The 27,161-nt window shown below is 38.0% G+C and overlaps 1 protein-coding gene and 1 non-coding gene across 4 annotated transcripts in view; one reads left to right on the top strand and one right to left on the bottom strand.

Moving 5' to 3' along the window:
- Positions 1-27,161, bottom strand: part of LOC144333309 (uncharacterized) — a 263,646-nt gene that overhangs the window by 227,172 nt on the left and 9,313 nt on the right. The gene's annotated exons all lie outside the window — the stretch shown is intronic.
- Positions 12,591-12,697, top strand: LOC114671564 (U6 spliceosomal RNA). Its single transcript, XR_003721604.1, has one exon. It is a non-coding gene; the product is annotated as a U6 spliceosomal RNA (small nuclear RNA).

The raw sequence follows: 27,161 nt of genomic DNA, 5'->3' as shown, positions 1-27,161 counted from the left end.
AGAAAGGAAGGAATACAAAAAAAGGGGTTCCTTACCAGTCCCACTAGTATTGTATGCAACTTGAGTTTAATCTCACTGAGGAAACTCTGAGCCAGGGAACATACCCCTTCGAATTACTGCATCCAAGAGGCAGGGGAGCTGGGGTATTTATATCTCAGGAGTTGTCCTGAGATCATTGTTGAAAGCTGCTCCCAGGGTTTGTTAATTCCCAGGCACTTCTGGCTCACTGATCATGAATCATAGGCAGAGCTGTTTTCTGTGCTTCTGCTGAAAAAGAAATGAGATACTGAGATGAAAATACTGAGAGTTGGAAGTCAGGGAAAAGCCCACTGGATGATGACAGAAAGGAAAAAAGGGGACACTGATGGCATATGCTTCAGGGCACTGAGGACTAAATGAAACCAGAAGAACAGGACCTAAACCAAGTTATGGATTGTGAAAGGGTAAATCCCAGGATAAAAACATTACAGGGTAATATCTCAGGGTAAAAAAAAAATTACAAAATAGTTTTTTTACAGGGTAAAAATTCCCAGGGTAAATCCCAGGGTAAAAAGAATCTGAGCAAGGGAAGTGAAAGGCTGAAATTTTTGTGAAATGAAAAAGCTGGCAGTCCAGAAGAAAGTCAGAATTTTGACTTGGAGGGTGTAGTACACATCTCACACCAAACACTTTCATTTTGGTGTGCCCTAGCAGGAAGCTCATGGTGCTATTGGTCCTCCTCCCATGGCACATGGGCAGCTCTGGGCCTATGGGCTCACCTTTTAATCTGACTGGCTATTGTTGGACATGCAGTACTTCTCAAAGTACATCCATGCATGTTGCCATCCCAGACACACTTTTCAGACACACTTTGGGAGGAGGGGTCCAATTTGGAACACCTACTCAGGCCTAATCTTTCCAAGGAAAATTCAGGTATTTCCAGATGCCACAAGTCCTTTGTACACAGAACTTTGCTCATGAGCATGACATTTTCTGCACTCTCCTGGCTTTCTGCACAGAATTTGTTGAGTGCCGTCCTCCTCTGCAGCAGAGATCCAGAGAGAAACCTGGGGCTATGGGCTGAGGCCCAGAGTCTAGGCTGAAGTAGACTGAAAATTGTGAGAGAACTTGTACCACCTGATCTCTCAGTTCCTGACTCCTTCAGCAAACAATTATTAAGCACCTACTTTTTTCTCATTTATATCTCTAGCAGAGTTATAGGGGCAAGCAGGCCAGGATCCCCAAACGCCTCTAATACACTCTGCCAGTTAGTCCATCTGTGCTAAGGAGGCTAAAGTTGTAGACTAGATTGTCATGATTAGATTGTCTCTTATTTTCTGACGACTGAATGCCAAAATCGGCGTCCATCCTACCCTTGCCCTTCTTCTGACCAGCTCATCCCAGGGGGCACCTCAGTGAAGTCCATCTTTGAGGCTAGAGACAACATGTGCCCCTGGCAGCAGACATCAGTGGGATCCTTGTCAAACACAATGGTAGTCATTGTCATTAGAGGGGCTTGCAGAACATGTTCAAAGAGCAATATTTTTTCTTGTTAGGCTTCTTGCAGTTGCAACTATAATTAGGGAATTTTAAGAATTTAGGACGTTTTCAGACAAAAATTACAGTATTTGGTTTATACAGAACAACTTTTCACTAGGAGTCACGTCATTCATTTTATTGATTTTTTTCATTTTTTATAAGTCCCTGTGGATTTAATGTGTTAGAATAAAGATATCTCTGCAGAAGGCAATTCTCATTTTTAAAAAATGACTGTTGATCAATGTGGAGTTATCCTTACAGATTAATGTAAAAAAGAAACATGTTTAAAACACTATTTGAAATTAACTTGGGGACACTTTGAAAGGAAAAATCAATTAAATAATGTGATTCTAGATCCTTTCATAAAATATATAAACTTTCCATTTTGTATAGTGACATTTTTTTCAGATACCTAGAGATATGAAGGAACATCCTTAGAAACATAACTGAGTCTTTATTTCTTTGGGAGTATCACTACCCTTGAAACAGGATGATAAAGCTGAGAATAGCACCATAAACTCAACTATAAATAACCCACACTAACAAAGGAAAATGCTGGTTGAACGACTTTTTACACATACCAAACAGCAATAATTTACAGATATTTCCCAGTGAAAACATGGAAGCAAAGTAAGAAAGAAAAGAGAAATAAATTAGGATGCTAAATGTTGCCTTCACTGTGTCAGGGAAACTAATGATCATTTAAGAGGGAAAATGATAATCCCTTCTCAGGGCCCTATTTGATGTGAACTGCTGTCTAGGCTTACTCTTGTTAGTTCTTTACGGGAAAGTCAAAGTGGGTAGAAAACAGCAAGTTTTTTTTTTTTTTTTTAAATACCTTTAGGGAGGCTTTTACTTTTCACTTTACCACAGACTCCTCATGCCCTAATATTCATAACTCTACCCTGATTTACACCTTTATTTTTTCAGCCTGGTCTTTGCAGGCATGTGATTTAGGGATTCCTGTCCTATGTTCCCCCACCCCACCAAATTTCTCTATTTGATATCCCAGAATTATGTTCATTCCATAATTCCAATCTCAAATAGCCTCCGTCATTTCCCCTTTCCCTGTCTAAAGTTCATTTCTCCACAAAATCCATTCACGTGACGACCACTTCATGAGGGAGTGTCTGAGCTTATCACATTTGTTATTTATAAGCAGTGGTATGCTGGTAAACGTTTAATAACTGGCTCTCCCTGGAAGGAAGAGGATCCCAGATTTCTGGTGTTTGTCCATTTCTGTGGTGTAAACTCTCTTACCATGGCCAGTTGAAAAGGTGCTCACAATCTGCTGGTAAGAGCTGGTGAAAGCTGGCTCCAGCACACAATTGTTTTTTTAGGAACAAATGGCCCATAGCTTTGTAAGATTGTATCAGGTATTGTACTTTTAAAAGAGGTGTGGAGCAGCACCGAGCAAAAGTAAAAAGAACCAAGTTCTAGACCTCATTCTGTCATTCCATAACTAGTTGATTCTAAGGCCACTGAACCTTTCTGGATCTCAGTTTTCTCATCTATACAATAACAGAAGCACATGAAATAACGTTCTAATGCTAACAGGCCTATAATTCTGTGTCATCCTTCATACAATCATGCAACTACATGCAACTACAACTTCATACATCCTCAACTACAATCTCCTTGAGAGTGGGTTATGCCATAACATACTATATCCTCAACACACCAGGCACAGGCCCTTGTACTTAACAGGTGCCTCCTATATAGCTGTTTTGCTGAATAAATGATTCACCTGGGTAACACTGGCAGTAGCCTGGGCATATGATGGGTTAGTGGTATAGAATAGGGTATGAGATTGCATTAGAACAAGGAGAAAGAATCAAGAGATTAATTTGAAGAATAGTTTTCTCTATGAATAAAGAAAATTTCCAGGTTGGTAATAGGTAAACTGAACGGTGCCATTTGTGTACCATTTCTGCTCCTTCTCTCCCCTGGAGGCGCCAAGACGTCCTCCATTTGACCTCGTCTCCTAGTGGAAACTTCCCTTCCTCACCACCATTTTTTTACATTAGAATTCACGCTAGACTACGTTTTTAGCATTTCTTTGCCATTTGCATTTCTTCCTGTCATATATCACTGTCAGATTTATCTCAGAGTAAACAATATCTTTTTTACCAATACCTTTCTTTTCGTTTTTCTTATAACGCTATTTGCGAGCATAAAAAACTTGAATTTGGGCTGATTGGGGCAATATTAATAATACAGCAAAAGCCAAGAAGACTTCATGTATTGAAGTAAAATTGGACATTCAACAGAATAATAAATAAAATTCTTTCTACTTCAGCTTTTTCTAGGCTCATAAGGCCTAGATATCATATGGCAGTGAGGTAAGAAGAGAGCTCTGTGCAGAACTGCTAAGATTCTTGTAAAACCATTTTTATCAGCATCAATGAACCCTAACCAATTAAAAAAAAAAAGAAAGAAAGAAAGAAAGAAAAAACCTCCAGAGTTGGAAGAACTGGAGAAGAATCCTGCTGAGTTATTGGCAGTATGGCTCCCCCAAGGGAGAAAACCTACTTCTTTGCTTTAAGCCAAGTGAGAGGAACTTCAAGAGGAGGAGACACTTGAAGAGTTTGATAAATATCTCCCAGAGTTTAAAAAAAATGTTAGTGCAGGTATAAGACAGTGTGGCTAGACTGGCCTGAAGGAGCAAGGCAGAGAACAAGGCAGGAATCAAACTTTCTGCAGACCAACTGTGTGCCACACAGGAGGGATCAAACCTGGAGTTCTTGAAAGGACTGCCTGGAAAGTCAAAGCAAATGGCCAGGAATCAAAGACTGTGTCAAAAGTAACAAACTGCATGAGGTGTCACCTATCTTAAAGGAATTATAGTTGCAGTTGAGGCTCCTGGGGCAAAATCACTCCAAAAACACCCCTGTGATAAAGTCAGCTTTGAGCGTCTATGACGGCAAATCCAAATCACATCAGTAAGGTATTTGCTGTCCCCTTAACTCTTCTCCCTCATCCCCCTCCAGTGCTGAAGGCACTAGAAGCCATAGTTAGTGATGGAAGAGGAGATGCCACGTCTCACACACACCCACACACTTTACATTCATATACATACACTCTCATACACACACATTTATACACACATTCACACGCATTCACACACATGCGCGCACACACACACCACACACACACACACCAGGCCACCAATTGTTGGTCAGGCCCTGGCTGGGAAATGGGAGAAAATTTAAAGAGGACAATGGGTTTCTATTATTATACTGAACTGAACTGCTTAAAGCTTTAAAGTAACTGGAAGATTACTAATTGCCAGAAAATAGAGAGTAATTTTTAAAACTCTGAGATCTGCTCAAAATTTCATCCAAGAATCAGGAAAAAAGCTATTCAACCCAATGTGTTAAAGAGACAATGAGAAAAAAAAAAAAGTTGCTTCAGGTTTTGTTTGTTTGTTTTTTTTTTCTAATGAGCTTTTTTATAACTATAATGGTCGCAGACTTAATAGAAAAAGATTGGCCTCCAACCCTTCAAGTCCTTGAATGTTTTCAAAACCACTTTAAAACACCAAAAGGCATTGATTCATCTGCCCCTAATCAAACTGCAAGCACCCACATTTGAGAAAAGCAAAAACTATTTCTTCTTCGATTATGTTGTTCCTCTGTTTGGCCTTATTTATAGTATTAAAACTGTGTGTTTTCTATTGTTTTTCATTGAAAGTGCACTATACTTTTACTCCCCTATTGATTTTTAAGTCAGATAGACCTAGGATCTGAAACACTACTTATAACATTCTTCATAAAGGAAAATGTCTGCAACATTCCAAAATTAATGGTTAGAACTCAACCCATTTGGAGAATAAGCTTCCCTGTAATATGTGCATACTCCAGTGATGACTGTATACGTAAGAGTAAAATAAAACCTTTATTCAACATGATCATCTCTGTATAGAACTTGTTATACTAATTTCAAATCTCTCAAAGGATATAGATGTTTTCCCCAGTAGGTCTGGTCTCAGGGATAAGAGAAATTCATTATTCCGCCTGTATTAATTTGTCATGGTGTGTACAGCCAAGGATCCAGCACAGAAATGGCACAAGCAAAGACTTCCCGGCTGACTGTCTCTTGGGGGTCCAAGACACAGTAAGTTGTCAGGGTTGATAAAGATATGTTCTAAGAAATGTGAACCTGCCCATTATTTTTCTGGGAATAGCAGCCAAAACCAATAACAAAAAAAAAAAAATGACCCAACACCGCCAGGCTTGCGGGCATTCTTTACTACATTTCATGCCAATTATTCCTTCTCACATGAAAAGCAGGCATTAATTTCCAACCCCTGACCTATATTTCACATACCAGAGTTTCAGACCAAAAGAAACACTAGCTATCATAAAAATGCTACGACAGCCTGCCACATGAGGAGGAATCCCTTTAGGCTTCCAGCCAACAAGTTTGGTTTGAGTCTGCCACACTTTTATAGGGTGGAAAGGTGAGGTGGGGGAGAAAGAGAATAATTGTCCTCCCTTCCTTGAGAGGTCTTATCACAATATCTACTACTTTCAGAGAGGTAGTGAAAAAATGATGGAAATCATAACTAATATCTGCTTGTCTTCATGGCATCTAGAGTCCCAGTAGGCTTCGTCCTTAGCTGCTTCTCCTGTTTCAAGCACAAACTAATCATTCCAGTAAAACCTCCAGAAAAGATCTCCTGCATGCCTGAAATATTCCAAAGACATGGGATTGGAACTAGAAAGCACTTCAGACAGAAACGTATGCTGAAGCATGGTTTTTGTGAATGGGAAGTCATGGGCAATGGTTCTTCTAGTGGCTGAACAGGGATTTGAGTATAATGGTTCATTTTTACTAAATGGTTCCCTGGGGGGTCCAAGAAAAAAAAAAAGCAATATCCAAAAGTGCCCAACATCTTCCCAGGGGCAGCTTTTTCAGGGGGAAGAATCTAACTCTGTGAAGACTCACAATGTGTTATACTGAAAAATGGAATGAAAATACATTTCCAGCCTTCTCAAGCAGACTCCAACAGTGAAGAAAAAAACAGAACACAAAACATTCTCAGGTTATAGCCAAGTTCTAGATGGATCTCAAGACCCAGCAGAGAGATTAATTTAATTTTCTAAAATAGCAGAGTAAGTCAAGAAATAGGGGATTTAAATGAAATTATTTTTGCCTGACTACCATATCAAATCCTTAAATAATAAGGCAGCATCTAACTCCATTATTTCAAACTTCAAATATTGTTTCTAGCATAAGAGAAGCATGCAGAAATGGGATGGGAGGCATACTGCATTGTTATTCATAGTAAACCCTCAGCATCTTTTGTACTTCATTCATTCACATATATGTATTGACATACATGTATTAACTATTCCATTCAAAGTTCTGTGCAAGGTGCTGGGGCTGAAATTGGGAACAAGATAGATAAGACTACTGTCTTCACACAGAAGCAGAGAAGAGAGAAAAAATGCATTTTGAACGACAGACAAGCTCTAGCTATGCCAAAGCTCCAGCTAAGCTGATATACTTGGTCAAGGTGTCCGGCCTTTGTGGAGAGAATTTCAATTTGGGTCCTGGCTCTGTCACTAACCTAATGTGTGACCTCAAACAAGTCATGAATACATTCTGGCTCCCAATTTGGAGACAACGGCACCTGTTTTAGGGAGCTGAGACTCAAAGAAGGCAATGAAGTTTTATGAACTGTTGTATAAATAAAGTGTCTTATTACAAATATTAGAAAACACTTATAGCGGCCAAGCATGGTAGCTCACGCCTGTAATCCCAGAACTTTGGGAGGCCGAGGCGGGTGAATCGCCTGGAGGTCATGAGTTTGAGACCAGCCTGGCCAACATGGTGAAACGCCGTCTCTACTAAAAATACAAAAATTAGCTGCACATGGAGGCAGGTGCCTGTAATTCCAGTTACTCGGGAGGCTGAGGCAGGAGAATCGCTTGACCCTGGGAGGCGGAGGTTGCAGCAAGCCGAGATCCCACCATTGTACTCCAGCCTGGGTGACAAGAGCAAGAGTTTGTCTCAAAAAAAAAAAACAAAAAAACAAAAAAAAAATACTTACAGCAAAAAAAACTTAAGAGTTATCATTCTATTTGTTGCCTAATTCAAATCTAACAAAAATATCTGCTGTCAGAGCCAAAAGAGTAGGTTGTGATTGTAACTAATCATTTACACAATACATTATGAAGAACACACAATACTCAGATCTGTACAAAGTCACAAGCTAAAACATAATAACGTTTTACAGTTTTCTTTAAATGGTTCACAAACTACGTAAAAAAAAAAAGAAAGAAAATGCATATTTTCCATTCAATACTCTTCAGAATTAAAGAAAAATAAGAAATACAGAAAAATAGGCTTTTTAAAATAGGCAAATAAAATTTTCTTTAATGAATGGATAGGTTTATTTCAGTTAGTAGTGAATGACTCCAGGGAAAGGAGTTAAGGGAATAGTCCATGAGGTTTCGGTGTGTGTGCGGTTTTTTTTTTCTTCCTTTCAACCCTACCTCTCTACCAAAGGAAAGGAGCCAAGAAGAATGGTGAACTGAAGGTTTCTTTTTATTCTCCCATAATTCAGGTGCATATTTTTTCCAGCTGAAAAGGGGGTAAGTACTTCTTCAGCTATGACTCAGAATGATCAGTTTCCATTTCAGAAAGAATGGTTAAAAACAAATACACACATAGTGGACTTGCAATTGTAGTCACACAGAGAGATTTTTTTCTACATCTAAAACAAATGAATCTAAATATTTTAAGTGGCTTTACCAGTTGGTAGAAAACATGCAAAATATAATTCACAGGTGTGTCTACTGGGTTCCTTTTATGGCAGTGAGCATGTAGGGGTTCCCATTATCAGAAAAAGAGGACAACAGGTTTAAATCCAAACCTACTGCGAAATCAAAAACTGCCATAGTGGGAGCAGTCAATCAAAAAGATTTTCATCGAATGCTTTAGCACTGGAGGCATTGAGAGTGCAGTGCAGCTCATCAAGACAGACTCCCTATCAGCAGATCCTGGCACACATATATGGGAAAGCTGTGACCCTCTGGCAAACAGACAGCTTAACTCCCTCACCTTTGGTGTAGTGGGGTACACCCCAATACCTATAGCAAACTTCCCAGAGGGCAGAATATTAGCTTGGCATGAGATGGCTTATCACCTAGTTATTCTAGGCATGGTGGGGTAGTTACAATCTGTAAACCTTCTAATGTACTTTCATTCCAGGAATGCATAGACAAGGTAGAGAGGACAAGTCTATTAAAAGCTTAAATACTTAACAACTTAGCGGGGTAAAGATTTAATACCAGCGTCTTGCCAGCAGAAGTTAAAGATGGACAGAAAGAGCCACAAAGAAATGACAGGAATCCCCGCTCCCCCCACCACACACACACATACACACACACACACACACACACACACACACATATCAGAATTTTGCCTATTATAGAATGCAATTCTACAAATCCCACAAAAGCTGCAAGGGAGTAAGTTTTCAGTAAATGTCAAAAATTAAAAGCAGTGCTATAAAGGTATTGTAAAAAAAAAAAAGAAAGAAAGAAAGAAAGAAAGAAACTACACAAGGGAAAGAAAGACACTAGGAAGTTGGGTGATGACTGACTCACAAAAATGTCTTATAGAAACATCGGCATGAAGAGAAACTACATCTTAACCAAAACCATCTGATGGCTGAACTCTAGGTGCCTTGTAAACAGGATCTTTGCCTTTATTTTTCTCTCAGCAGCTGACTGCAATTTTGGTGGTTTAAATAAAATCTGGAATTTTTTTCTAAAGATGAAACCTACATGTTTGATATTTAAATTTCTGTAATTTTTCTTTAGCCATATGAGGTTCTGTGATATGAACACAAGTTATACTAAACACACACACACACACACACACACACACACACACACACACAAAACATTGATATATATATTCATATGTCCAGATCTTGGGACAGGGAACATACTTTCTGACGATATAGAGCATAATCTTTCTTAGGGAAAATTTATTGTTTTGATACCTTAATTTTTTCAGTTGGTGTCTCAGCTAGACAACAAAGAAAGTTAAGCCTGATTTAGCTATATTAGATTTTAAATCTGCTGCATTCACCAAAGTTCACCCTGAGCCCAGCAAACTGTTTAATACATTATAGACACCAAGCAAATGTCTGTTAAATGAATTAATATAGTAAGACCAATCAGCAACCTATCATTAAAACTGAAGTTTTACCTTAATTACATAAACTAAAATAATTTCCATTGTAATATTGCTAGTTATGAGCTAATAAAGATCTACTCAGATTTTAAAAATGTGTTTGGATTTCACACTCTTCTACCCAGTAGCAGCCAAGTCTCTGTCAATAATCATATAGTGACATTTCAAGTCCTCATGTCTTAAGCTAACAAATAAAACCAGGGGGCTAAGAAGCAAATTTATGGAGTATTATTTGAAGAATACTTAAATGATTGCCTAAAAGTATTTTTCCTTCACCAATTTACCATTGGTATGATCTGAAGTTGCTACCATCAATCATGTATTGGATGCAAAACATTCAAAGGTTCTGGTAAAAGGCAAATATGCTACAGGTACCATCTGAATTTCCTTAGACCTTAAAAGTGTGGGTTAAAATGAAGTTTTATTTAATGGAATAATTTAAATGTTTCTAGTCTGTATAACCATTTGTGTTTGACAGGCCTTCAGGCCTTCAGCCTTCCCCACCCCACTACTCGCCCTGATCCCTTCAAAAACTTTTTTCCAATATTTCTGAGTCTGAGACAGGCTGCTAAATAATCCCATTCCTGCTGGCTCAGCTTGGCTTAGCCATCATTCCTGCAAGTACCCCAGTTCCTCCTAGGGCTCTCCAGAAATCAAATCTATGCAAGAACTCTGTCACAAGAAAGAAATCTTACTTCCATTTTGCTTTGGAGAGATTTTCAAGCATGATCACTTAGGTCTCAGAACCTACTTTACAGAGTTCTCTATCTCTCTCTCTCTTCTCACCCCTAACCTCCCTTAAAATTTTAGAATTCCTCTGCTCTCCACAGAACTCAGATATGTTCCATTAGGGCAGGGAGACAGCTCTAGGTGCCTGAAACCATGGCACATGCTGGCTCAGGCAAGGCCTGACAAGCAAGGCCCTCTGCTGAGAGCTTATCCAACCTGGCTTCTTCTTCTCCCAGGACATTCCTCAGTATTTGTGCAAACATGCTTCTGGCAAGCACAAGATAAAAATGTGCCAAGTATGCCTGAATTTCAGTCTCAGTTGAGACCGCTTCCACATATGGAAAGATGAAAAGATAAGTATTAGCACAGTATCATCTACAAACATCTTCATGAAAATTAGATTCTGAGATCAGTTGATCCTGCAACAGACAGCAGATCTCTGAATGATAGCACAAATGTAATTTGATGAAAGGGACAAAGGGGAAAGAGACATAAAGGCTAAGAAATTCAGAATCTGGAGGTTGTTCCCAGGGTGATGAGCCCAGGAGCCAGGTGTCTTAAGGGTGAATGGCCAAGGGCACCTGAGGATATTGGGTACATGGGCAGGGGACACTTGGGTACAAGGAGATGAAATGGGAATGAAAAGACACCAGAGATAAACTCAGCTAGGTCTCAGTGTTTCTGAAACTGCCTTGGAAACAAATAATTATCTTTTCCAGTGAAATTCCAGTGAGTTTCTGAAACTCAGTCTTGGAAATAAATAATTATCTTTTCTGGTGAAATTCCATACAAAAGTTTGATTTCACAAATTTGTCATTGATCTTCCCCGTAACTGGCTCTGTTCCGTTGTTAGCCAGTCATAACATCAGTCTATGTGACACCAAACATCCAGCCAATTCAGTCATAATCAAAACTCCAGTTAACCAGCCAGCTGTTGTCTGTACATAATGCCAAGCAATCAACTGGACAAACTTCAAGCCCGGGTTGATGGGAAAGACCAGATGTTTCAGCATTATGTAAATGCTAAGTGCCAATTGAAAACAGGAGTGTTCACTGTCATTTTGCATACAGTCTTAGAATGAGCACTTGCACTTTTCTCATAAGCAGGACGTTAGCCCAACCAAGATCTCAGAGATATGCATACACAAACACAGATACACACACACGCTGAAAATGCTTGGGTGCGTGTAGGTATGTAAGAACATGTCAGAGGTGCAGACGTAGTAAGTTAATTCATACAATCTCAACTTCATAAAATGTACTCAATGTGCCTATCCCTGCCAGTCTGTGCTCTTCCCTGCCTTGCCCTGCTCTGCTCTTCATCTCAGGAAACGACACTTCCAGGCTCTTTTGCCCTCTGGCTTCAGCATATGGGAGGCACAGCTAGAAGATGAAGGCCACAACGAAGGGCATGGCAAGCGAATTTTCTCCCTTCTCTCTCTGTCTCCTTTGATGTCTCCAGAAGCTCCACCTCCTTCCAGGTTATCCTTTCTCTTCCACAGTTCTGGTTCCCATACAAAAGCCCTATCTCTGGCCCCTAAACTCCCTCTCCATCATCTGCAAAATCTATTTCCTGGACTAAATTTCATCTACTGAAAGACCTAGAGTGACTTATTTTTCTGGCTGGACCCTGACTGATACACAGGATAATCTGGCAAAGTAAAGTACCTCTCATCCTGGGGTTTCAAGGGCAGCCTGAGGCCTATTAAAGAGCAGCTGAAGTGCTGAGCCAATGAAGGATGTGACCAGAGCTCTCCTCCTCTTCCTTGCTTCTCCCTATCAAGTCTTCTAACTAGTAAGAAAATAAATAAATAAAAATGATTTAGGCCGGGCACAGTGGCTCACACCTGTAATCCCAGCACTTTGGGAGGTAGAGGCAGGTGGATCACGAGGTCAAAAGATGGAGAACATCCAGGCCAACACGGTGAAACCCTGTCTCTACTAAAAATACAAAAAAATTAGCTGGGCGCGGTGGTGCGCGCCTGTAGTCCCAGTTACTCAGAAGGCTGAGGCAAGAGAATTGCTTGAACCTGGGAGGCGGAGGTTGCAGTGAGCCAAGATCGTGGCACTGCACTCCAGCCTGGCAACAGAGCGAGACTCCCTCTGAAAAAAAAAAAAAAAAAAAATGAGTGCTTGCTTTGACAACACATATTCTATAATTGGAACAATACAGAGAAGATCAGCATGCCCACGTGCAAGAATGACATGCAAATTTGTGAATGCTCTATATATCTTTTTACTATCCATGTATCTTATAAAATCATGTTGTATACCTTAAATATACACAATAGAATTTATTTCTTAAGTGATTTATCAAACACAACTCCTGCTGTTTCCTCCAGTGATTCCTATGAGACAGAACCCCCAAATCAAATGTTCAGAACCCTTTCCAAAATCAGCAAGCAATCCTGTCTTCCAGCCTCCACTCTATATGTCTGCCAATGGACTTACTATAAAATGATCCTATCATTTCTTCTTTTGTGGGCTAGGAGGCAGCAATTTCTTCAGATGGCCCTCTAAACAGTAACTCAGAGTTGATAGCTTTTCAATTTTAAGTCAAACGTCATTTCAACAGTCTTACTTATAAGTTTAACACATTGTTATATCTTTTGAAAACAAGCTTATATCAATTTTGTCAAAAGTTTCATCAGACCACTTTAACAAATTACATTCACACATTCCCTTAGCATTCACACTGATGAGGACAAAAGAAAACAGGAACATCAAGGTAAAGTAGATTTCACTGAATACGGGAGAAATTATTAACATGAAAGAAAGCAAATGGAATGAATTCCTTACACACAGGTTTGGTGAGTACTTAGGTGCAGGCTCTGTGCTGTTTACTTACAATACATGAGTTCAAAAGTGATAGTTCCTGCTTAAGAAAGGAGCTCACACCTGTGAACTGAGAATTACACTTTACAAAAGCATCATTTGTCAGTAACTGATCTGTCTTGTAGAATAGTATGAAATACAGCTAAAAATAAAGGGGACAAAATCATATTCACCTCTAATTCTGGCATATAGTCAACTAGCATTAACATATTGGTGTATATTATTTCAGACTCTTCTCTATGCATGCATGGAATGCATTATATGAACATTTGTATACATTTTTACATAAATTGGAGCATGTTATTCCAATTGTTTTATATTAGCAATATTTTATGAACTTTTTTTCCACATTAACATACATTCTACCTAATCTTTTTTATACTATATCTTACTGTATGGAATGTGTATATTTATCTTATTGCTAGAAATCTAGATAGTGTCCAATGTATTTGGATTATAAATAATATTGAAATGTTATTTGTACAAGTGCAAAACTATATGTGCAAGGTTAGACTGCACCAAGTGCAGAACTATATGTGCAAGGTTACTATATGTGTGAAACTATATGTACATAGTTTTACACTTGTACAAATATTTTATACAAGTTGCTTATAAATAGTTAGAACCCTAGATCTCCTCCCCATTCCTGTTGCTGTGAAATTGACCCATCACCTCTCAGAAAGGAAACTGGGAATTTATTCTCTGACAGATAAAGTCCTTGGACTGGGAATTCACTGGGCATAGTTGAATGTGTGGTACCAGACCTGACACAGGAGGCTTAAGTAACAGCAATCATACTAGAGATGGAATAATGAGGCCCCTAACTTCTTCCCCCACAAAGCTTCCAGAATACTGGCAGCCAGACCTTTACCCTCCTGGAAAGAGAATAGAGGAATATTCACTGCAGAACTTGACCAACCCAAGAAAAAAGACTTCACATATACTGGCATCAGCATTTCATCAAAAAAACCCCACTCAAATCACCCTACAATTGAGCTCACAAGCCCCCCAAATAAGACACCAATATTAGTCAAGAACCAGGAACCAAGGATTACCAGATAGCTGAAGAAATATTGTAACATGGGAGATGTGACCAAAAAGAGAGTAGAGGAGGGAGATTTTTAAAAGGGAAACAAAAGGTTTCTGCGGAGAGAGTCATATCAAAATACCCTCAGAGAAGACCCTCAGAGAAAACAAGAGAAAAACAAAAACAGGATATTACCAAATAGGACTATTCTGAAAGGAAAACAGAGTTCTTGAAACTTAAAAGTGATTACATAATCAGAATTTCATATATTAAGTTAATTCAATGTGGAAAAAGCAGTCTTTTCTATAAATGGTGCTGAGATAACTGGATATCCTCATGTAAAATAATAAAGTTTGATCCCTATTTCACACCATACACAAAAATTAACTAAAAATGGATCAGACACTGAAATGTAAGAGCAAAAACTATAAAACCCTCAGAAGAAAACATAACAGCAAATCTTTATGACCTTAGATAACGGTTTCTTTTAAAAAAATTGACATATCATACTTGCACATCTTTTGAGGATACAGATGGCATTTTGATAGATGCATACAATGTGTAATGATCAAATCAGGGTAATTGGGACATCCATTACCTCAAATATTTATCTCTTGTGTTTGGAACATTTTAATTCTTCTCTTCTAGCTATTTTTTGAAATATACAATAAATTATTGATAGCTATAATTTCCCTACTACTCTACTGATTTTTAGAACTCATTCCTTCTAGCCAACTGTATTTTTGCAGCCATTAACAAACTTCCCTTCATCCTCTTCCTCTTCTTTTCCCAGATCCTGATAACCACCATTCTACTCTCTATCACCATGAGCTCCACTTTTGTAAATCCCAACCTTTGTGTTAGTGTGCCCTGGACATGGGACATGGGACATGGTGTCAAAAGAGATTATTTTTGAGCTTTACAATTTAATGGCTGTGCTGCTGAGTTTCAGAGTTGCTTGAGGCCTGTAGCCCCTCTCTTTTGGCTGATTTCTCCCTTTTGGAACAGGAATGATAACCCAATGCCTGTACCCCCATTGTATCTTGGAAGTAAATAACTTGTTTTGATTGCTCAGGCTCATAAATAGAAGCAAATGAGTCCAGATGAGACTTTGAACCTGGACTTGGAACTTTTGAGTTAATGCTGGAATGAGTTAAGACTCTGGAGAACTATTGGGAAGGTATAATTGTATTTTGCAATTAGAGAAGGACATAAGACTTGGGGGACCAGGAGCAGGATGATATAGTTTGAGTATTTGTGCCCACCTGTATTAGTCCGTTTTCATGCTGCTGATAAAGACATACCTGAGACTAGGAAGAAAAAGAGGTTTAATTGAACCTACAGTTGCACATGGCTAGGGAGACTTCACAATTATGGCGGGAGGTGAAAGGCACATCTTACATAGCAGTGGCAAGAGAAAATGAGAAGAAGCAAAAACTGAAACTCCTGATAAACCCATCAGATCTCATGAGACTTATTAACTATAACAAGAATAGCATCAGAAAGACCGGCCCCCATGATTCAATTACCTCCCCCTGGACCCCTCCCACAACATGTGGGGGGGGGCCTGGTGGGTGGTGACTGGATCATGGGAGTGGATCCCCAAGACTTGGTGCTATCCTCACAATAGTGAGTGAGTTCTCGTAAGATGTGTTCGTTTAAAAGTGTGTGACACCTCACCCCACCCCTCTTGCTCCTGCTTTTGCTATGCGATGTGCCTGCTTCCACTTTGCCTTCTACGGTGAGTAAAAGTCCTTGAGGCCTCCCCACAAGCTGAGCAGGTGCCAGCACCACACTTCCTATACAGCCTGCAGAACCATAAGCCAATTAAACTTCTTTCCTTTATAAATTACCCAGTCTCAGGTATTTCTTTATACCAATGCAAGATTGACCTAATACAGCAATAAAACAAATAACATGATTTTAATATGGGCAAAGGGTCTGAAAAGATATTTTTGTAAAGAAGTCATACAAATGGCCAGTAAGTACATGAAAAAAAATGCTTAGTATCACTAATCATTAGAGAAATGCAAATTAAGACCACAATGAGATATTACCTCATACCTGTTAGAATAGCTTTTATTCAAAAGATGAAAGATAAGTGTTGGCAAGGATGTGCAAAAAGGGAACTCTTACACGTTGCTGGTGAGAATGTAAATTAGCAGAGACATTATAAAGAAAACAGTATGGATGTTCCTCAAAAAAGTAAAACTAGAACTACCATATACTCCAACAACCTCATTTCCTGAGTATATAATCAAAGGAATTGAAATCAACATATTGAAGGGATCTCTGCATTCCCACAGTCATTCCAGCATTACTCACAATAGCCAAGATATGAAATCAACCTCAGTATCTCTTAGTGAATGAATAGGTAAAGAAAACGTAGTATGTGTACATGATGAAATACTATTCAGACTTTTTTTAAAAAAAGGAAATGCTATCATTTGTGACAATAGAAATGAACCTGGAGGACATTATGCTAAGTGAAATAAGTCAGGTACAGACAGACGTGTAGATATGTGGAACCTAAAAAAGTGGAACTCATAGAAGTAGAGAGTAGAATGATGGTTACTACAGATTGGGAGATTGAGAGAAGGAAGGGAATGTGGAGTTGCTGGTCAAAGGGTACAAAGTTTCAGAAAGGCAGGATAAATAAATGTTGAGATCTATTGCACAGCAGGTAACTACAGTCAATAAAAATGTATTGTGTATTTCAAAATAACAGTAAATTTCAACTATCTCACTGTAAAAAACAATAGGTAAGTAAGGTGATGGCTAGGTCAGTTAACTTGATTTAGTCATTTCACATTGAATACATATATAAAAATATTACATCATAGCCCACAAATAGATATAATTACAATTTTTCAAGTAAAAATAACATTTAAAAATAAAAATATATTTTTGAATAAATAAATAGAAGTAGATAATAATGATGATTGTACAACAAACATTGAATTAAACAACTTAAAATGGTGAATTTCACGGTATGTGAATTATAGCTCAATAAAGTTTGTATTTAAAAAATAAAATCACCTACAGGGTTAATAAGAAAAGAGGAGGTGGTCTAGGATTAAATTCTCAGCACATTATTAAATTCTCCATTATCTAGAAATTCAGCAGAGGAAGAGAAGCCAGCAAAAAATACTGAGCATGACCAACCAGTAAAGTAGAAGAAACCACCAGAAGACTGTGGTGTAATTGAGGCTGAAGAAGAAAGTGTGTCAAAAGAGGTATGCAGTGGTCACCGCTGTCAAATGCTGTAGAACAGTTGAGTAAGAGGAGATAATAAATCGACTGCTGAATCTGACAAGTAACGCCAGTAGCAGAAAAATATACTTAATTTGCCTTTATGATCTTTATTAATCTACTTTGTTAATTCAAATTACCAACAAATATTATTGAAAAGCATAGCAAAAAATAATGTTTATAATATTTGTCACCTTTTTAAAATTTGTAATTGGTGGGAATTTCTTAGCCTAAATAGACATTCGTTTCATACCTAAACAAAACAAAGCAAAACCTTAATAGAAGGGCTGCAAGAAAAAATTGAGTACATATTCCAAAAATAAGACAAAAAGTCAAAATACGGAAAACAGGAAAGAAAAAAATAGAACAACAATACAACTCCTATTTGAATAATAGGAGTTCAGAGAAAAATACAAATGGAGAGAAGAAAATCATCAAGGAAAAAATCCATGAAAATTTTATAGAGTTGAAAGACAAAAGTTTCCAGATTGAAAGGATCCAGTCAGTACTAAGCATAATGAAGGAAATTAGGCCTACACCAAATGCCATCACTACGAAATTGTAAAACACGTGGTCGGGGGGAGGGTGAGTAGGAACTAGACAATCCAGTAAGAGTCCAGAGAAGCCAGGCATGGTGACTCACACCTGTAATCCCAGCACTTTGGGAGGCCAAGATGGGAACATTGCTTGAGCCCAGCAGTTTGAGACCAGTTTGGGGCAACAAAGGGAGAGCCCATATCTAAAAAAATTATTAGTAATAATTAAAATAATAAAATGTAAGAGTCCAGAAACAAGTTTAAAGGGAAGGAGTTTCAAACAAAGTTTCAAGAATCACAATGGCAGAGATTTCTCTAATTCCAATCTGAAATCAGAGAACAATAGAAATATGCTTTCAAAATTTTTATGGAAAATTATTTGCAACCTAGAATTCTATATGCAATAAAAATTAAAATCATACGTGAAGGTAGAATATTAGGACCAGTTCAGGATAGGACTACAGCATCTCAGCCTTTCTGATGGAATTTGAAGTGCAATGACCATCTGAGTCATTTCTGTTTCTACACCCTTGAATCCTTTCGAAATTCTTAACTGTCATCTTTCACTGTCCCATAGCTTTCCACTTTTCCCCCTAGCAAAAGGAAAGTCTGCAGAAATTTGAGAGAAAGAGAAGATACAAGCCGAATCAAAGGAAGATTGATTGCTTTCCTGGTATTCTGTAAATCTTGACATTCTATAAAAGGAATGATAGCATCTTAAGGGCTAAAAAGCTTTCCTTATTCATTCATTTTTAATATAAACCTGTAATTGGATCATTTGGTTTTAACAGGTTCTTTGATTTAGAGAACCATACTCATTATAATTGGTATTTATAAATTCATGTCAAAGAGAAATGTATTAAGAATTGTGGTTAAATTTGAAATTGGCCAATATAAGAAATTTTTTCTAATAATCCTGAGATATATTTCTTCATAACAGTTTTTAAATAATTTAACGCTAAGATATTGCAACTGGAAATTTTAACCATTTTAAAAAGATAGTTAAAACTGCCACAAAACAGAAAAATCTTCCGAATATATTATTCCGTGGTACAATGGGAAACCATAGCACAGCTTGAAAAGGCAATGAAATTACATATTATTGCCTGGAAAAGTATTTCTAAGTGCACAATAATAAAGAGTGATTTTATTTGAAAACTCAAAACACCTTAAAAGATCAATAAAAAGAAAATGTTAAAATTATAATTCCTTATAGAGATTGAAGCTACACACATATTCCTGTGTGTACATTTATATCATTTCTGAATATTATTATTCTGCTCATAAGAATGCTGTATTTTTTCTAAGGGAGATTATATACTAAATTCTTCATGGAATCTTTGGGAATTTGTGCCCACGCTAAGGCAATACACCAAAACAGAATTCTAGAAGAAGCTGTTTTCAAACAAAAATGAATTGAAAGGCAATAATATGTTTATCTATTAGGAAGTTAAATATATAATCTTGTAATTTGAAGTGAGAAGATTAAAGTTGCCTTTTCATTTACCTATACCACTACCAAAACCATTAAGGCAGTTGGCTTATGAGTTCTACTTTGGCCTTTCTGGGCAATTGTCTGCCAGAAAGCAATGTAATTACCTCTTTGAACTTTACTGCATCAGAAATAATGAGAACAATACTTTCTAAAATTCTATGACCTTACAGAGTCTTTAGAAGAAAAGACTCTGTATTTCATGATATTGCTTCAACATAGTTGATTCAAAGTTCAAATAGCTTTCTAATACTGCAGCTCTTTGTGATCATTTTATTTATCATCACCTGGGAATTACTGAAGTATTCATATATGCACTGATCTTATCATTAATTTAATGGCTATTCTCTTTTATCATAAACTCTGGAGTATTCTATTAGTCTTTAGGAATAAGAATTCAGGAAGTAAGAAACTGGCTCCATCTCCATGGACACTTTTGTTGCAAGTTAAAATAGAGTTAAATGGAATAGATTTAGCACTATCACCCCATCACATGCTGTAAGCGACTAGAAAAAAATCGGACAACACATAGGAAACAGTGGTTTACAGGCATTTGAAAAGAGGCATTATAAGACTGTGATCCCTGAGAGAAAGAAACCAGATGATGAAATGCTAACCTGTACCATCTTACTTCCTGTAGGCAGTTTCCAGGCAACAGCAGAGTCAGGCAGTGTTTTTAAGCTGAAGAAAGAGAGATTAGAATTCAGGGATATTATGAAAGGTGGAGTTTGTGGGGCATAGCAGCACAGAGGAAGGAGCTGCATGGAAAAGGAACTCTGGAGATCTGCAGTGGGGTCTGGAGGACACTTTGCCTAAGTATTGATCTGTGCATGCATAAGAGGAAACGACTCAAGCCTGGGAAAGAACCACAAGAAAGGTGTAGTCAGAAATATTCCTGGAGCTCACAGCAGGCTAGGAATTGTTCATATTCCTACCAGCCAAGATGAAACAATAACAACCACAACAACATTTTAAAAACCAAAAAACAAATATATAAGGTATCAAGTAGAAGCCTGAAAATGGTATTGCATTCCAAAGCACTATATAATTAAATTGCCAAAAACTAATGATAAAAAGAAAATCTTAAGATCAGTCATAAAAATAAGATACATTGTGACACACTGCAAACAAAGCAATAAAGAGAAGAATGACAGTAGACTTCCATCATAAACTATGCAAGCCAGATGTATTGAGAGGGGGAAATATTGTCTACCTACATTTCTTTATCAAGAAAAATATATTTCCAATGTGAAGAATGAATGAACATTTCTGGAAGAACAAAATAAAGAGAATTCATCACCAAAAGAATTGCATTCCAACAGCGCTAAAGGAAATTCTTTAGGCAGAGCTGAAATAACACCAGGTGGAAAATTAAATCTACACAAAGGATTAAAAAAGCCAGAAATGGTAAATATGTAAGGGAATGTGAAAAAACAATTTTCTCATTTTAAAAAATATCATCAAAACATAATCGACTGTTTAAAGCAAAAATGAGAGCAGTGTAGTATGGGATTCACAGCAAATGTGGAAGTAAAATACATGAGAACAGCAGCCATCAGGATATAGAGATGGAAGCACCCTGTTGTGATGTTCTTATACTATATGTGAAGAGGTATAAGGTAGATTGGGATAAGGTTTTTCTAATAAAAATTATTTGGTTTTTTTTACATCAATATGTGACTTTTTTTAAAAAATTAGGTTTGGGGTACATGTGCAGGTTTTTTTCATAGGCAAATTGCAAGTCACAAGGTTTGGTGTACAGATTATTTCATCATCCAGGTAATAAGCATAATGCCTGATAGGTAGTTTTTGGATCTTCACCCTCCTTCCATTCTCCACCCTCAAATAGACCCTGGTGTCTGTTGTTCCCTTATTTGTGTCCATACCCAATGTTTAGCTCCCACTTATAAGTGAGAATATGCAGTATTTGGTTTGCTGTTTGGGTAACGGCCTCCAGCTTCATTCATGTTGCTGCAAAGGTCAGTATCTTGTACTTTTTTATGGCTGCATAGTATTCAATGGTGTGTATGTACCACATTTTCTTTATCTAGTCTACCACTGATGCACATTTAGATTGATTCCACATCTTTGCTATTGTGAATGGTGCTGTGATGAATATATGCGTGCATGTGTCTTTATGGTAGAATGATTTATGTCCCTTTTAGTATATACCCAATAATGGAACTGCTGGATAAAATCTTAATTCTGTTTTAAGTTCTTTGAGAAATTGCCAAACTGCTTTCTACAATGGCTAAACTAATTTACATTCCCCCCAACTGTGTATATAAGTTTTCCCTTTTCTCCACAATCTCTCCAGCTAGATTGTGATAAATTAAAGTCCTTCGCTCTGCTGAAAGGAAACTCCAGGTGATTTGGCATTTGACTAAAATTATTGGGCCACCATAGGTATGTCTCTGAGAATGTTCTGAGAAGAGATTAGAATTTGAGTCTATGAACTGAGTGGGGAAGATCCCCCCTCAATGTGGGCAAATACCTTCCAATTGGCTGGGGGCCCAGATGGAATAAAAGGGTGGAGAAAGGGCAAAATCTTGCCGTGTCTTCTAGAGTTAGGATACCTTCCTGCTGGTCTTGAATGTTACAACTCCCCTTCTTAGCTTTTGGACTCTGAGAAACACACCAGCAACCCCCAGGCTCCCAGGTTTTTGGCCTTGAACTGAGAGTTATGCTATTGGCATCCTTGGTTCTGCAGCCTCCACACTTCCCAGTGAGCCATGCTACCAGTTGCCCTGGTTCTCTAGCTTGCAGATGCCTGTCATGGGACTTCACAGCCTACATAATCAACTGAGCTAATTCATATATCTCATCAGTTCTGCCTCTCTGGAGAACCATGACTAAATTGATTACTTATCATATGCCAGAAAATGTTCTAAGTAATTTATATATATTAATTCATTTAATTATCATAGTTCCAATTAGATGGGCACTATAATTAAACCCATTCTACAGATATAGTCCTAAGGCACTTGCCCAATGTAGATATGATAAGATGCTTTCAGAAACAGAAGAAGGAGAAAATCAGGACCAGGAGGAGCAATGAGGACTGTATTAGCCTAGAGAAGTTGTCATGGAAGGCATACGACTTGAGCTAGCTCTTGTAAAGGTATATGCTAATGACTACCAGGTTTGTCACACCAAATGTCACAATCTAATATTATCAAAGATCTAGTACTTCAGCAGAGTAGTTTAAATCAATTCCTCAGATCTCTCAACATTTATTAAATACCTATTATGTTTTAGCCTCCGTAATCAAAGAGATAAACAAAAAATGGCTATCTATTGAAAATGTATATATAATGCCCACCATATTACTAGATGTCACTGCGGCACAGCCCCCACTTTTGAAAAGCTTGTAATCTAGTTGGTCGTGTGTGTGGGCATGTGTGTGTATATGTACATGTGAATAAAACTAATTAAAAAGTGACTGAGACTAGGTTATAATCATGAGCTAAACTGAGCAATGCTCTATGATTCAGGAAAGCAGATTACCACGAATTACCCAGATAGCTTCACGGAGGACATGGCTTGGAGCTGAATATTGAAAAAGCAGCTACATTTATATAAGTAAAGGAAGCAGGAAGAATTTACCAGCTGGTGATAACGAGATGAGAAAGACTTAGATAGGGATAAGCATAGTTCGTATGACTAAGAGTGAATAATATTAAAAGCTGAAAATAAAGTCACACATGTAAAGGGGGCAAGTGGGATACCAATTGGACATTAAAATTAACTCAAATCCCAGATTGTTGTTAAGAATATAGGCTTGATAATTTTCATCCTCAAATTCTAACCAAATCATTCTGTTTTACTTATGCAGGAGAAAGGGTAGAAATATAAGAGAGAGTGCAGAGAATACTAAAAATAATAGAAAAAAATGAGGTCTCAAAGATCATCTGATATGTATGTAATTTCCTTGGAATTCAGAAATATCAATAAAATTTAAAACAGAGAATATTACCAAGATCTTATTTTTAAGCCCAAATCTCCTGTAAGCTATTAACAAACAGGCATCACTGATCCCACTAAACATCATCAAACCATATAGAAAATGCGAACTTTATATCAAAGAGCAGCATAAACACTGACATTCCCATGGACTGGTGACGTGCCTGCACTGCTCAAATGACAGGGCACTGGGCCTTCCATGCGTCCAGGGGATATTCCCACTGTAATGTGTCAGCAGATTTGCAAATGTTCTCACTGACAGCAGCGCACAGTCCAGGAATATATCCTTACCCCTGTGCTCAGCTCAGATCGCCTCAATGCAATGTCTCTCTGCCCTGCAGGGTCCCTCTAATGGCTCCAACTGCCAATGAAACACCTTCATCATCTCTGTATCTAAAATTGGATGAAGGTATCAAGTTTGGCTGCCTGATGAGACTAATTAAGTACTTTGCAGAGGTGTGAAGAAGTAATCAGTCCTAGTCGGTGAGAAAAGAAAAAGAAAATATGAAGGAAACCCCCAGAGGTGACTCTAACACAGTTCCTGTCTCAATTGGTGATTCATAAGATCACAGCTGAAAGAACCTTCTACCATAAATCGAGGACCTATGTTAACAGCAGGAAACGAAACATCATCTCACAACTCTTCCTCCACTAAATCAGCACATCCATCCCATATCCTAAAATCGTTACATTGCTGTATACTGACACCTAGTGTCCGGAGTTAGGTGAGCCCAAAGGTGACATTTTTCTTCGAACCAACTGTGGGACGTGGCTCTCTCCCACATCAGGTTTCCTGGTGTGATTCCTCACTCTACTTCAGGGTATCCACGTGAAAGTGTCATTAAGAATTTATTTTAGTGCAGTTAAACTCCCATTTTGTGACCTACCCTCCTCAAGTACTTTGAAACTGCAAAGTGTTCCCCAGGACGACCCTTCTTTCTACTGAGCACACAGCAAACTCCCACCTTTCCTTCTTCCTCCTCTCCTTCAGTATCAGCATGTGGCCTTTCTTTATATAAAGTCTATATATTTTAATACCATTATTTGCTACACCAAAGATAATTGGAAAGAGAAAGCTGTACCAAAAATGCCTCAGAATTGTTCATAATAGCAACATGCAAGTGGCTTTCGCATTATTGCATTTTGGAGATTCACCTCTTCCCTCCTTCTACTCCCACAACCACACAGTGAGACAGAGAAAGAGATGTTAATGAATAACCAGAAGTCAACAGAATAACAGAATGTAACAAAAATCAAAAATAATCCCAAGGAGTAAGTACTTAAGAGACTCTATTTTATTCTAAGCAATCTTTAGAGATAAGCCAGAGCCATTTCTAGACAGGAAGTGTAAAAATTTTTTAAGACGTGCACTTGCAGATAGCAATAATTTCTCTCAAGAGCATTTTTAGATCTACATTACTGTCTTTGAATCAGAGTTTTTCAATACAGGCAAAATAGAAGATGTAAGTAATCAGATGACATTGGTGAGTAGAAGATGCATGAATGTAGATAGCATTTGGTCTTGGAGTTAGATTTTCCAGTTTGCTGTGCAATACATGGGACATAGTCATACTAAAAAATTATTCATTGTCCTCTCGGCCTTAGCACCATTTTCTTAGAAACCTCTGTGCCATGAAAGCCAAGTGGAGGAAGAAGCAAATGTGCAGGTTGAAGCGCAAAGGAAGAAAGATGAGTCAGATGTCCAAGTAAACCACTAGCTTCTTGCACCGTGGCGGCCACAGGAGCAGAAACATGGAATGCTAGACGCTGGGGATGCTGGTACAAGTTGTAGGACTGCATGCTACTGTCCAGAGCTTATCTCATGATCTAGAACTTCATTGCCCTCTGATCGCCAATCACCTCTAAGACCCACGTTGCTCATAACCAAAACTGCCCTTGTTGGTCTTTTGCCCTGGACCTGTGACATTCTGGCCTACTTCTGTGTTTACTTGTGGCCGAGTGTAACAACCATACAACAAATCACCTCTTCCGCTGTCTTAGCTGAAGAATTAAAAAAAAAAAAAATTCATTGTTTACATGAAATCAAACTTTACATCAAACTTACCTAGCTGTCCAGTATTTTATCAGGCAATGCTATTTGGGGTGGGGAAAAAAAAAGACCTAACTAGGAAAAGTAACTAGGCTCCTAGTGAAACCTGAGTCATTTTTATGGAAATGGGTGCTATAGTGGGGTTCCAAAGATCAAATATAAAAGTGAAGGCCCAACACCATAAGCATTCAACTACTAATTTGCATTTATTTAATGCTTCAATTGGTAGAGCATTTCATATTCCTCCTCATGACAACCCTTATGTGGGTATTTTTATGCACACTTAAAGGCTCAGAGATGTTAAGGAATTGTCATTGTAATCTGCATGAAGCTATAAGCAAAAGTCAGAATTCAAATCCAAGTCTGCCAGTGTGGTGCGGTGTCTACAAATACAGAAAAAGTTCCTGTGAATACTGTATAAGACAGACTTTTAATCCCTGAGCTGCACATGAAAATTAAGTATCTGAAAAACCCAGTAACATCATGACATAATGCCAAGAAAATGAAAAGATATTCTCAGAAAGTCACTGACCTGCCTTACATACTTTCAGACTGTAGAGTCCAGTTTGGTTTTAAACCACAAAAGCATTCACTTTATTTCCCCAAGTACAGTAAGACATTATTCTGACATGGACTTAGTCACACGTACCCAAAATCTCTAAATCTCCAACCACTACTCTCTGTAAACTATTTATATGTCTAGAGATCTTTAATAAAATCACAGGATAATTCAAATCTGTTTAACTTAGAGCTCATGTTCCCTAGATCTTTACATTTCAAATTTAGAAAATGTTCTTGTAATAATGCGTTTCACTGTTAACTATCAAGGTCATTTTTAAATTGTAGAGTAGTGACAGCTGGTGTTCACAGTGTATATCACACTTCTCCCCTGAGCTGTTTTTATTTCTTACCTGTGATCTTCAAATTCCAGTGTCCAAAAAAATTCCCTGAGGAGCTTGTTAAAACATAGATTCCTAAGCCCCCACTCTTACGAATCCTGATTCGGTATATCTGGAGCTATGTACACTGCAAGCACCACTGCTACCATCCCTTTTCCCACCTCCTGGCCAATCTTATTCAATAGTCTGGAGCAGGAGTTTTCAAACATTATTGAGCATGAGTCACTAGCAATCTTGTTAAAATGCATATTCCGGCACAGTAGTTTAGGGATAGAGCCAGAGATCTTGCATATCTAACAAGTTCTGGGTTGCTTGATACCCTGATTTTTTAAACCTAGGCATTTCCAGTTCTTACGTAGCTAGATCACCACAGACTACATATTTGTAAAATCCTCTGAGTTTACAAAATGAAACTTACAAGTGCTTCTTGCTCAGTGGCTAAAGAGATTTTGCTTAAGTCTTCTCCTTAACCCTGTTCTCGACTCTGTCCACATGCTTGAGGCCTAAAGGATAGCCATAGTCACCTCAAGAAGTAGCTAGGAACAAAGAAGGCCATTATCCTGGTGGGAGTCCCACTAAAACCTATGCCTGCTTTTCTCTGAACTAAATCATTTCCTGATACAAAGGAGACAGAAAGGCCCAGGTC

This window comes from Macaca mulatta, chromosome 12, assembly GCF_049350105.2.
Source record: "Macaca mulatta isolate MMU2019108-1 chromosome 12, T2T-MMU8v2.0, whole genome shotgun sequence".
Lineage (NCBI taxonomy): Eukaryota > Metazoa > Chordata > Mammalia > Primates > Cercopithecidae > Macaca > Macaca mulatta.
Note: the sequence above shows the minus strand (reverse complement) of the source record. Positions and strands in the feature narration are given on the sequence as shown.